General features: G+C 24.3%; 1 protein-coding gene across 1 annotated transcript in view; it reads left to right on the top strand.

Moving 5' to 3' along the window:
* The first annotated feature begins 702 nt into the window (after positions 1-702).
* Positions 703-9,701, top strand: part of LOC132919693 (uncharacterized) — a 200,910-nt gene continuing 191,911 nt past the window's right edge. The window contains exon 1 of the mRNA XM_060981474.1: positions 703-1,160. The gene's annotated coding sequence lies outside the window, so the exon portion shown is untranslated. The remainder of the gene's footprint in view (positions 1,161-9,701) is intronic.

The following is a 9,701-nucleotide window of genomic DNA, read 5'->3' as shown; positions in this document are numbered from 1 at the left end:
TAGTTTATATACATACTTACTATATTATAATACCTGATACTTAATAATAATGCATATTATAATGATGTCATATAATATTATAGAAAACGAGAAATATTAATAACTGTTCTATTATTTTTGATGTGCGGAAGTATCTAGTTTGATTTATCGGTGTAGTTTTAAATTTTATTTTCGAAAAGTCTTGATATCAGAAATAAGGGATTTTGGTTACCTACGCGGTTAAGCCGGATTTGATTAAATAAGTTAAAAATATAATATATTATATGAGATTTTTTACGAAATACCCCGTATTTGAAAACAAAATCTTGCGCAGACAAAATATTCTAGTTTTACCAGACATGCCTAACCTGAATACCGTCGTTCGGAACGCACCTCTTTGTTTCGGTGTATTTCTCCCCAAGTTTTAGATACGATGTCGGTTGGTGCTCAGTGTTTTTTTTCTCTCAAACGTTGAGGAGATATCCTCCTGTCGATCGGTTCTACGACAACAACTGCGTCGACGGCGAACAACCCCGACCATCCTTGATTCGGTTAACGATGATGGGGTATGTGGGGATCGCCGCGTTGTTGGCATGCCGTCGCCGCAGCCGATGAACCGGACACCCGGCGCGCGGTGCGAGGAGGTTCTCCTTAGACGGTGGCGGCGGCGGTGGTGGCGGCGGCAGCATCAGTGTTGGTAGCCGACGGGCGCGGGGCGACGGCGACAGCGTTTCAGTTGGCCTCGTCCGGTCGTCGCGCGTGCATCGTGTCTTCCGTCCGAGTCGTATTCATGCCACTTACGTTACCATCGATGTTTTGAAAATACGTTTTTACCGGTGTATTTTTTTTTTTTGGTCGTTTTCTCCCTCACAAAAGTTTCACTTGTCTAAATTGGACTCGATAGACTCTCGTCGTCGTTAACGAGTAGTGAAATAAAATGATATATGAAATACTCATTTTACTATATTATATTGTATAGGTAACGTAGTTGCAAAAAATCGTGCCGCCTTCGGATTGTTTATTTATAAGCTTCAGTCATCCGACGGCGTGTTGTGAGTGTGTACCACGTGTTGTAAGTCTTTTCTCACGTCTCGTTTGCGTACGGTCTTTTTTTTTTTTCACGACACCTTCTGGTTAACGAACGTACACTGCAACGACTTAACGACTGCTTGAATACAAACGTAAATATTGTTATTTTTATTTTTATTTATATTATGCGTTAAGTGCATGCATGTAGAGCCTTTGGGCTTTGACTACGGTCGTGTGGTTTTGCTATATTTTTGTTACGCTTCGGATTGCGTTATCTGTTTACATTCGATGTATCATGATTCGTGATAACGATCATAATTATACAGATTATAATATTATAATATACATTAAAATTATCATATATAATATATACAAAGTTTATAATAAGTTAAGTAATTAACTAATAATTTTTAACTAAGTATTATTATTCCATGATAAAAATTATAATTGGACAATAATGTTACTAATATTATTGTTACAAGGTTAAAATAAACATTTTTATAGTAAGAATTAATTAATTACCGATTAATGCCATCGTCACTCAGTGAATGACGATATTACCTAATAATTGTTATTAAATCACGATCTGTATCCACCTGTTTTATTTTTTGACTACTTATTTGACTATCGGCTTGGATGTAATGGTGATGTGTTGTAAAGGAACCTGGGGATAAGACGAAGCTTCTTATATATTATTTCTTGTATCTACTATGTTGAATTTTTAAATAAAACATATTTTAGATATTAAATATAAGTTAATGACTAAATTTTAATTTTGTTGAAAAGTATAATGGAATACAGATTCCTGACACATTCTTCTAATACCTCGTTCAATATTAGTACATTTTTCTAACATACAAAATCACACATATTTATAAAACAAACATGTATTTAAATAAAAATAAAAATATAATTATAACGTCTAAAATAATTACAAAAGTAACCTAACCTCTACTTAGATAATTAATTAAACATTAATTTGTTATTCTTACCTCAAAATAGTTTAGAAATGTTTACTAAATTATTCAAGAGAGAAAAATAGAAAAACATTCCTATTATATCATATTATCAGTTGTTACTAATTGCTCATCAAAATTCATCTAACATGCTTCTATAAAGTATTCCAATGACTATTTAAGTATAATAACAACTGAATCGGTGGAATATAGTTTCCCATTTTACTTTATGTACTCATCAATGCCTCACCTTTACATAATATTCGTGAGTGAGAGAGTGGATCATTATATCAATACAAAACTACTTAAATACATTTAACATCATGATTTGTGTTAGATTTACAAATTATAAAAATAAAATAAAATATAAATGCAGTTTAAAACTAATATATGGCTTTTACCATTTTCATAAATTTAAAACTCAATGGTATCTTACTATCTATTGTACTAGTAGCTTACTGATACAAAGTATAAACAGTAATCGTCAAAGTCGATATTTAGATGATATAAACATTAGGTATAAACAGCAGCAAGTTGTGTCAATATATATTTTTAAAATAAGATGTTTCAGCGAAATAAATAAGTCCTCTTTCCAATAAAATTATTGTTGATCATCATTTACTAAATACCTATTGTATTGACACCTAATTTTCTTTATTAGAATTATCTATATGAGTATGAACCCAATCAAATAGTCAAAATTTTTCTTTGTTATATTTATGTAAGGTGGGTATTTAAAAAAAATGTCATAATAAGAATTCGTCACGGATAAAAATAAAGTTTACTAAGGATAGAAAATAAAAGTTGCTTAGGATTAAATATGGCATAATTCCCAAATACTGGAATACCTAAAACATTGTTTGATGACTGTGTATTTTACCATTAGTCAAAACACAGGTTATATCTTTACACATATTGATCAGAATACTGATTGAATGTTTCATTAAAATATTTAATACGAGGTCTAATTTATTTTGATATTTGTGGACAATGTTACGAGGTAAAGGTTCAGGTAAAGGTTAGAAGTTATGAATAATGATTATTATTTATTTATTTTTTAATTATAGTGATATATTTGCAAAAAATATATAGTGTTTATAGCTTATATATTATAATCTTGCATGTATACAAATATATTATAATATATTTATGATTTAGTTATTAAACGTTATTGTTGACTAAAATATGTCACACGATCTAATTTGTTCAATTACCCGTATGAGGAAACTCGGCCATTACCACATTAATTAACCAAATATCGTGGGACTCACTGTATGGTAATATACAAAATATACGTAATATAATGAATAAAATATGTTAATAGATTCTTAAATTGTAAATGATTTTCCACTTCATATATTATCATTTTAACTGCTGTACGCACTATATCCGGAGTATTTTTGAATTTAGATTACACATTTACGTCTTGTATAAACAACCGGTTTTTCAGATATTTTACTTAACTTCCACTCTCTGTTCAAACTTGGTTTACACCCCAATATGAATTAACACTGTCTTTTTGTAAATTTTAAATAATTTACCATTTATTGTATGTATTAAAAAAAAAACGGGGAGTCAAGTGAACTTAGTCATCGAAGAGTAAGTCACTGTAATACATACATATTAAATTGAAATTCAATAATAAATCATTCCATATGAAAAAAGATTCTGAGCTAAGAAGTTAGCCTATTATAATATGTATTCCTAAGTATATTTTATGATACCTATATTTATAGTTATTAAAGTAATTCATTTACTAATACAGTAAGTTGAATTATTTTTTTGTAAAAAAGTATTTAAAAATGTACACGTTAAAAGTTTCAAGCATTCATAAATAATATTATTAAATTACTAAAAAATAACTAAAATCATTATTCTTTATTTTACTTAATCGCATACGAATTTAAATTAATATAATTTTTAAATTTTTGTTAAATATAACCTAATTGTTAGGAACTTTGCATTAAATATCTAAACCTATTGAACAACATAATAAAAACAAAGTATGTGTCAAATATTTTTATATAGCACAAGTCAAAATATAAAAATTTAAAAATACACAGAAAATATTAATATAAAATATATTTGATAAAAATGTCAAGTATCTAAGAAAATTTGTTGTTGAGTTAAACCAAAATAAAAATAAAAATTGATTATTTTTAATATTTATTTTCTATACAAATTTTCGCTTTCCTTTGTATTTTTTTTTTGTTTTTCCTGTTATTTTATAAAGTACTAAAATTTTAACTTATGATCCCATAAAATACCAACTAAATACAATTTATTAAAAATCTATACTGATCCTAAAGATGATGTCAGATATACACAAAAACACACACGCATTATTGTAAAACCAAATCGTTCATCGGTTGGCTCAAAATTTAAAAATCCTTTATCTGTATTCTAAAACTAATAAATGTTGTTAACTTTTATTTAACCCTACTGTTTAATTTGGCTGGAACAAGTTTTCCCAACATTTGTAAAAACGATCTTTTTAGCGGAGATTTTTGCTAGTAGGTTATCAATAATACGTATATGTATGGCTTTTCCGTAATACTCAGTTTTTAATTTATCCATCAGTTTATTTCTAGAATTCATAAAAATTATCATTTAAATGTATACATAAATGTTATTTGTATGGTTAAATACGTATTTAGACTTTATAGAGTTTAACAAATTTCAATTATCTTTATCAAAGTTATAATTTAAATATATGGTAATGGTTATATTATATTATATACCTATGCATTTATTATAATATATTTTACATGCACTTCATACTTTATTATGATAAAACATATTTTTAAAATGTATAACTAGAAGAAGTATTAGTTTATTCAATTTTTTTCTTCTAATTTTATTTATTTCAAGAAACAATTTCTTCTTTTTTTATTCAATTCAAATAAAATATGTAATTTCCATTTTCTTACCAAAAATAAATTTTTTTTTATAAATAATATGATAATATAATCATACAAAACTATAAAGTATGATACAGATTTCTATAGTTATTGAAGGTGTATCTTAAAAATCTGAATTGAAAAATAGTCATTTTAAAATGGTTTTTTTCAACAATTTGTATAATATAACTGATATTATATTTTAAGCTTACACTTGGTATTTTATATGTTGTTTATTAATTTAATACATAAACACAATATTTTCAACAAAGATTGTGCATACTTATGCATTTTTAATAACCACAACTATAATTTAAATTTTCTAAAGTAAAAATCTTTATCAGGTATTTTAAATATTTAATTTCAGATACTCTTTATATTTCGTTCAAAGAATACATACAAATAAATTCTAGCACTTACCACATGATTATCCTTCCTTAGATTTAACACATACATTTTTTTTTTTACAAATGAAGTATTGTAAAATATATGGAGTATTATATTAGACATACCTACTTTATTTATTATTATATTGTATTACATGTATATGCAGTATCAAAAGAATACATGAATTGTTTGAAGTTGAATTTTTTTCTCCTCTCTCATATTATATTTAAATCCCGATTAAGTCTTTTTAAAAATCCTTTTACTTTCTTATTATTAAACATTTAGTTTTTAATTGGATTTTGAAAAATATATTTTTCATGACAATTATATTATAATTAATAAAATACATTACCAGAAATTATTCACTCTTAAAACATTAAAATCAATTACCAGTATTTTAACTTACACAATATATATTTATTTATTTTATAAGTCTCCGTATATAAAATAAAACTGATACAACTTGTTTCATTTTATATTATTTGTTGTTTAAACAAATTATTTTTAAAAACCTAAAAGCAATGAAAAATGTATTTTAATATTTAAAGCTAATTAGTCAGGATTGTTTTTGAATATCCATAACTATGATTACATATAAAATAGTTAGATTGTGTAATCTAATAATGTGCATTTGGTCGTAATTTATAAGTTTATTGTATACCAGTAAATATTTCGATATACACAATACATTACATTATACCTATATTAAAATGTTATGTCAAGTCTCTTGTTTATAATAATTTTCTTTTTTTTTCGGTATAACTTTCCGTTTTAATATTTGTTCGTGTATTATTATTAGAGTAAGAAAATATAATGGACAAAATAAATATAGCTATATTTAGTTGCACACATAAAACTAATTAAAAACAATATACGAGTACATCTATTATTATAATTTATAATAATTATTAATTAAATTTAATTACATTATACCTATATGTATTTGTATATATCATGGTATTAAATTATAATTAATTATATATATATCTATATATAGAGTGATTCTTTTATCATTTAACACTCACTCATTATTTCGTCAAGTTTTAACTTTTTTTTCAAAATATTTTGTTTTATGCTTTTCTCAAACTGTATTAAATTTTTTTTTTTAGTGTTTTATTTAATAGTATTTAATCAACTTTTGATTTTCATATGGAAACCTATAGTTAAAATATACTAAATTAATAGGGCTATTTTTTAAGAAATTTAACGTTCAAATTATTATTTTTCATTAATTTTTAGCGAGATATAGCTTTTAAAAGTTAGTGGTCTTTGGTTTTTTTAATACTTTTTGTTTCATATATTCATATCTAGTAAACCCATTGTTGGCTATGGACGCAACGATGAACTTTATACCTGTCGTTACCAATGACTCACGGCAATAATAACCTGTAGGACGAACATCTAAAAACTCAAACCACCCAACTTTGAGCAAATTATAAACTAAATTAAAAATTATAATATTAATGTTAAAATTCATAAAAAAAATATCCTAACTATTTTATGAAATTTTAAATGTAGATTGTTATTTAAAAATCGAAAGTTGATAACGATTTCACTACTAAATATAAGGGTGAATAAAATAAAAATGTTATATAGTTTTGAAAAAGCACGAAACTAAATATTTTGAAAAAAAAAATTGTAAACTCAACACTTTTTGAAATAATGAGCGTTTAATGATAAAAGAATCATCCTGTGTATATATATTATATATACTTCTTGTACAATATGAATATTAGAAACTTGTAATAATATTAAATTAACTTTTTCATTATTTATTCAGTGTGATTAAATGTTTCATCTTACATTTTAATAAGTAAGTATGTAGGTTGGTAGGTACTTCACTTGTATTATTTTCTTCATTATAACAAGTAAAAAAAATCATTTATAAGTTTTGTAATAATTTACACTTATATACATGCAATAATCTTAATACATATAACTACTAACTATGAATATTATATACTATACAAATATTTAAAAAGCAAAACGCAGTTTTATGAAGTTATGTGTCGAATAAATGTTTTTGTACTAGTTTTCTTAAATATTTGTGTGTTAAAGTAAAATATAATATAGACAATCTATCTCTTTACATTAAATTTCAATAATTTTTCATTATTTTTGTGGGGAAATTGATTTAATATATTTCAATGGAGGTTGTGGTTTACATTATTATCAATTATTAATTATCATCAGTCATAAATACTGAGTTAAAAATGATATAGGCATAGGATTAAATAGAAAAATACACTAAAATAAATGTATTTGGTATTTACTTTTAAAATTAATATATCATCCAACATTCCACTTAAATTTAAACTGGCAAGTGATCACATAATAATTTTTAAATAAAAAAGAATGAAAGAAAATGGGAATTTTTACGCAAAACCAGTTTTTTGAGAAAATCTATTTTGTTTTTTTTGTTGTTACTCAAATGTGTATAACCGTAGTTCGTAGGTACTTTGAATTTTCACAATAATATGATTATTTTGTATGCATAATAAGAAAAAAAATGTTCAAATTATAGTAAATTTTTTTGAGTTATTTAAATTTTAAATTAAAATTGTATCCCACTCTAATAAAAATCACTATAAAGAAAAAGGTCTTTCATGATAATCTTAAACTTGTTAACAGTAAGTTATCTTTATTACATTGATTTACCGTCCACATTGAAAAATTGATTTTAATTTTTAATGAAAAAAAGCCATATTTCATTTGAGTATTTTGACTGCGAAAACATTTTTCTTAAAAAAGTTAGGTTTACTATTTAAATAATCAAAATATTTAATAAAATGTTATTTATTTATAAAAAAAAATGTTAAGACTAGAAATAAGAAAATATAATCTTTAAGTTCTTATTTCTAAATATAATTTTTTTTTCCTACGTATAGTAAATAAAAAGGAAAATAAATAAATAAATAGGAGACGATTGTCGATGAATTCTCAATAGTAATATTATCAATTTAAAACTCACTATTTCAGAACTCTAGTCTAGTAGAATTATTTTCTTATACTACGTGTTGGATGGATAAAGATAACAATATCGTATAACATCGTTCTCAAAATCAATATGAAATCATCTATATTAATGACCACTGAGTAATTTAAAACATATATTATCTATTCCAAAATATGTTATAGATTTTTGTTTTTAGTGCTTCTTCTGTTAAAAATTATTAATAGAATAAAAAGTACGGTATTTTTCTTATCGTAAAATTGTGTGTCCCCTCTTTAATATATATGTATACTGTTTATAATATAATAATATAAATTAAAAATTATTTTTGTTATTTTAGAATTTGAAATATTGAATAATGATTATTGGCAGTGCAAGGCAATGTAATCATTTTTTTAAAACTAATTTATACTAAGTTATATTAAGAAAAAAATTATTGAAGTAAATATGTAGATTATACATTTTTATGGAACTATTAACAAATTTAGTTAAGCTAAACATCAATTTTTAAATTACTCGTTCTCATATATTGTATTAACTATAAATTAACTAAGTTATGATATAACTTTTAATTTAATTTTATTTTTAACTGACTAATATAATATTATATGGAGAATATCGAATATTATTCTATGCACCCAAAGGCTGCTGTTGAGCTTATAAGTATCTTAGTTTATAATATAAGAAGCTATTAATGAAAAAAAGAAATTAAAATTAAAGTTTATTTAGTAATTCATTATATATTAGGAACATTTTTAAATCTATTTTTAAAATTAATTTAAGTTAAGATAAAATAACTAAGTTAATTAAGTACTTATTTTTTTTTTGTTAACTAGTTTAGTTATAACTTAATATAATATTATAAAAAAAAGTTACTTATTACTTAATTTTTTATTGTTTAACTAGTTGTTACCCAACATTTACTGAAAAAAAAATATAACTAAATTGATGAAGAATATTGTTTCGTATAATATCTATGTCTAAATTATAAGTTGATATTGAATTATTCCTGCTAGGTAACACTATACTAACACTCAAGTTGTGTGAGCCAATGTATTGTGGGTACGTACTATGTACCTATAGTTACTCAAAAATCGACTCTTGATTAATTAAAGCCGAAGCGAGATATTTATCTGATCAAAATTCTAAACCGTTTTAAAAAAAATATTAAACAGAAACCAGAAATAACAAATTATTCATATTTTTTAAATAATTGTGCACATCGATAACTGCTATTGTCCACAAAATTTAACCTTACATCAATAGCAAATCTCAAATCAAAATATTTTATTGTTCTTCGTACCTTACGAATATTTTACAATATTACACATTGTGTAAAGCAAAAAAAATAGCTAAGGTAATAATATAGAACTACGTCAGGACATAACTGCATAGACTTCTGATTGAATATCCTGTTTAACCTCCCATCCATCACTTGGCCATTTTACTATTCTCGACACATTTTTGTGTTTAGTTTCCTATTAACTACATTTTTTA

The sequence above is a fragment of the Rhopalosiphum padi genome, chromosome 2 (genome assembly GCF_020882245.1).
Source record: "Rhopalosiphum padi isolate XX-2018 chromosome 2, ASM2088224v1, whole genome shotgun sequence".
Classification (NCBI taxonomy): domain Eukaryota; kingdom Metazoa; phylum Arthropoda; class Insecta; order Hemiptera; family Aphididae; genus Rhopalosiphum; species Rhopalosiphum padi.
Note: the sequence above shows the minus strand (reverse complement) of the source record. Positions and strands in the feature narration are given on the sequence as shown.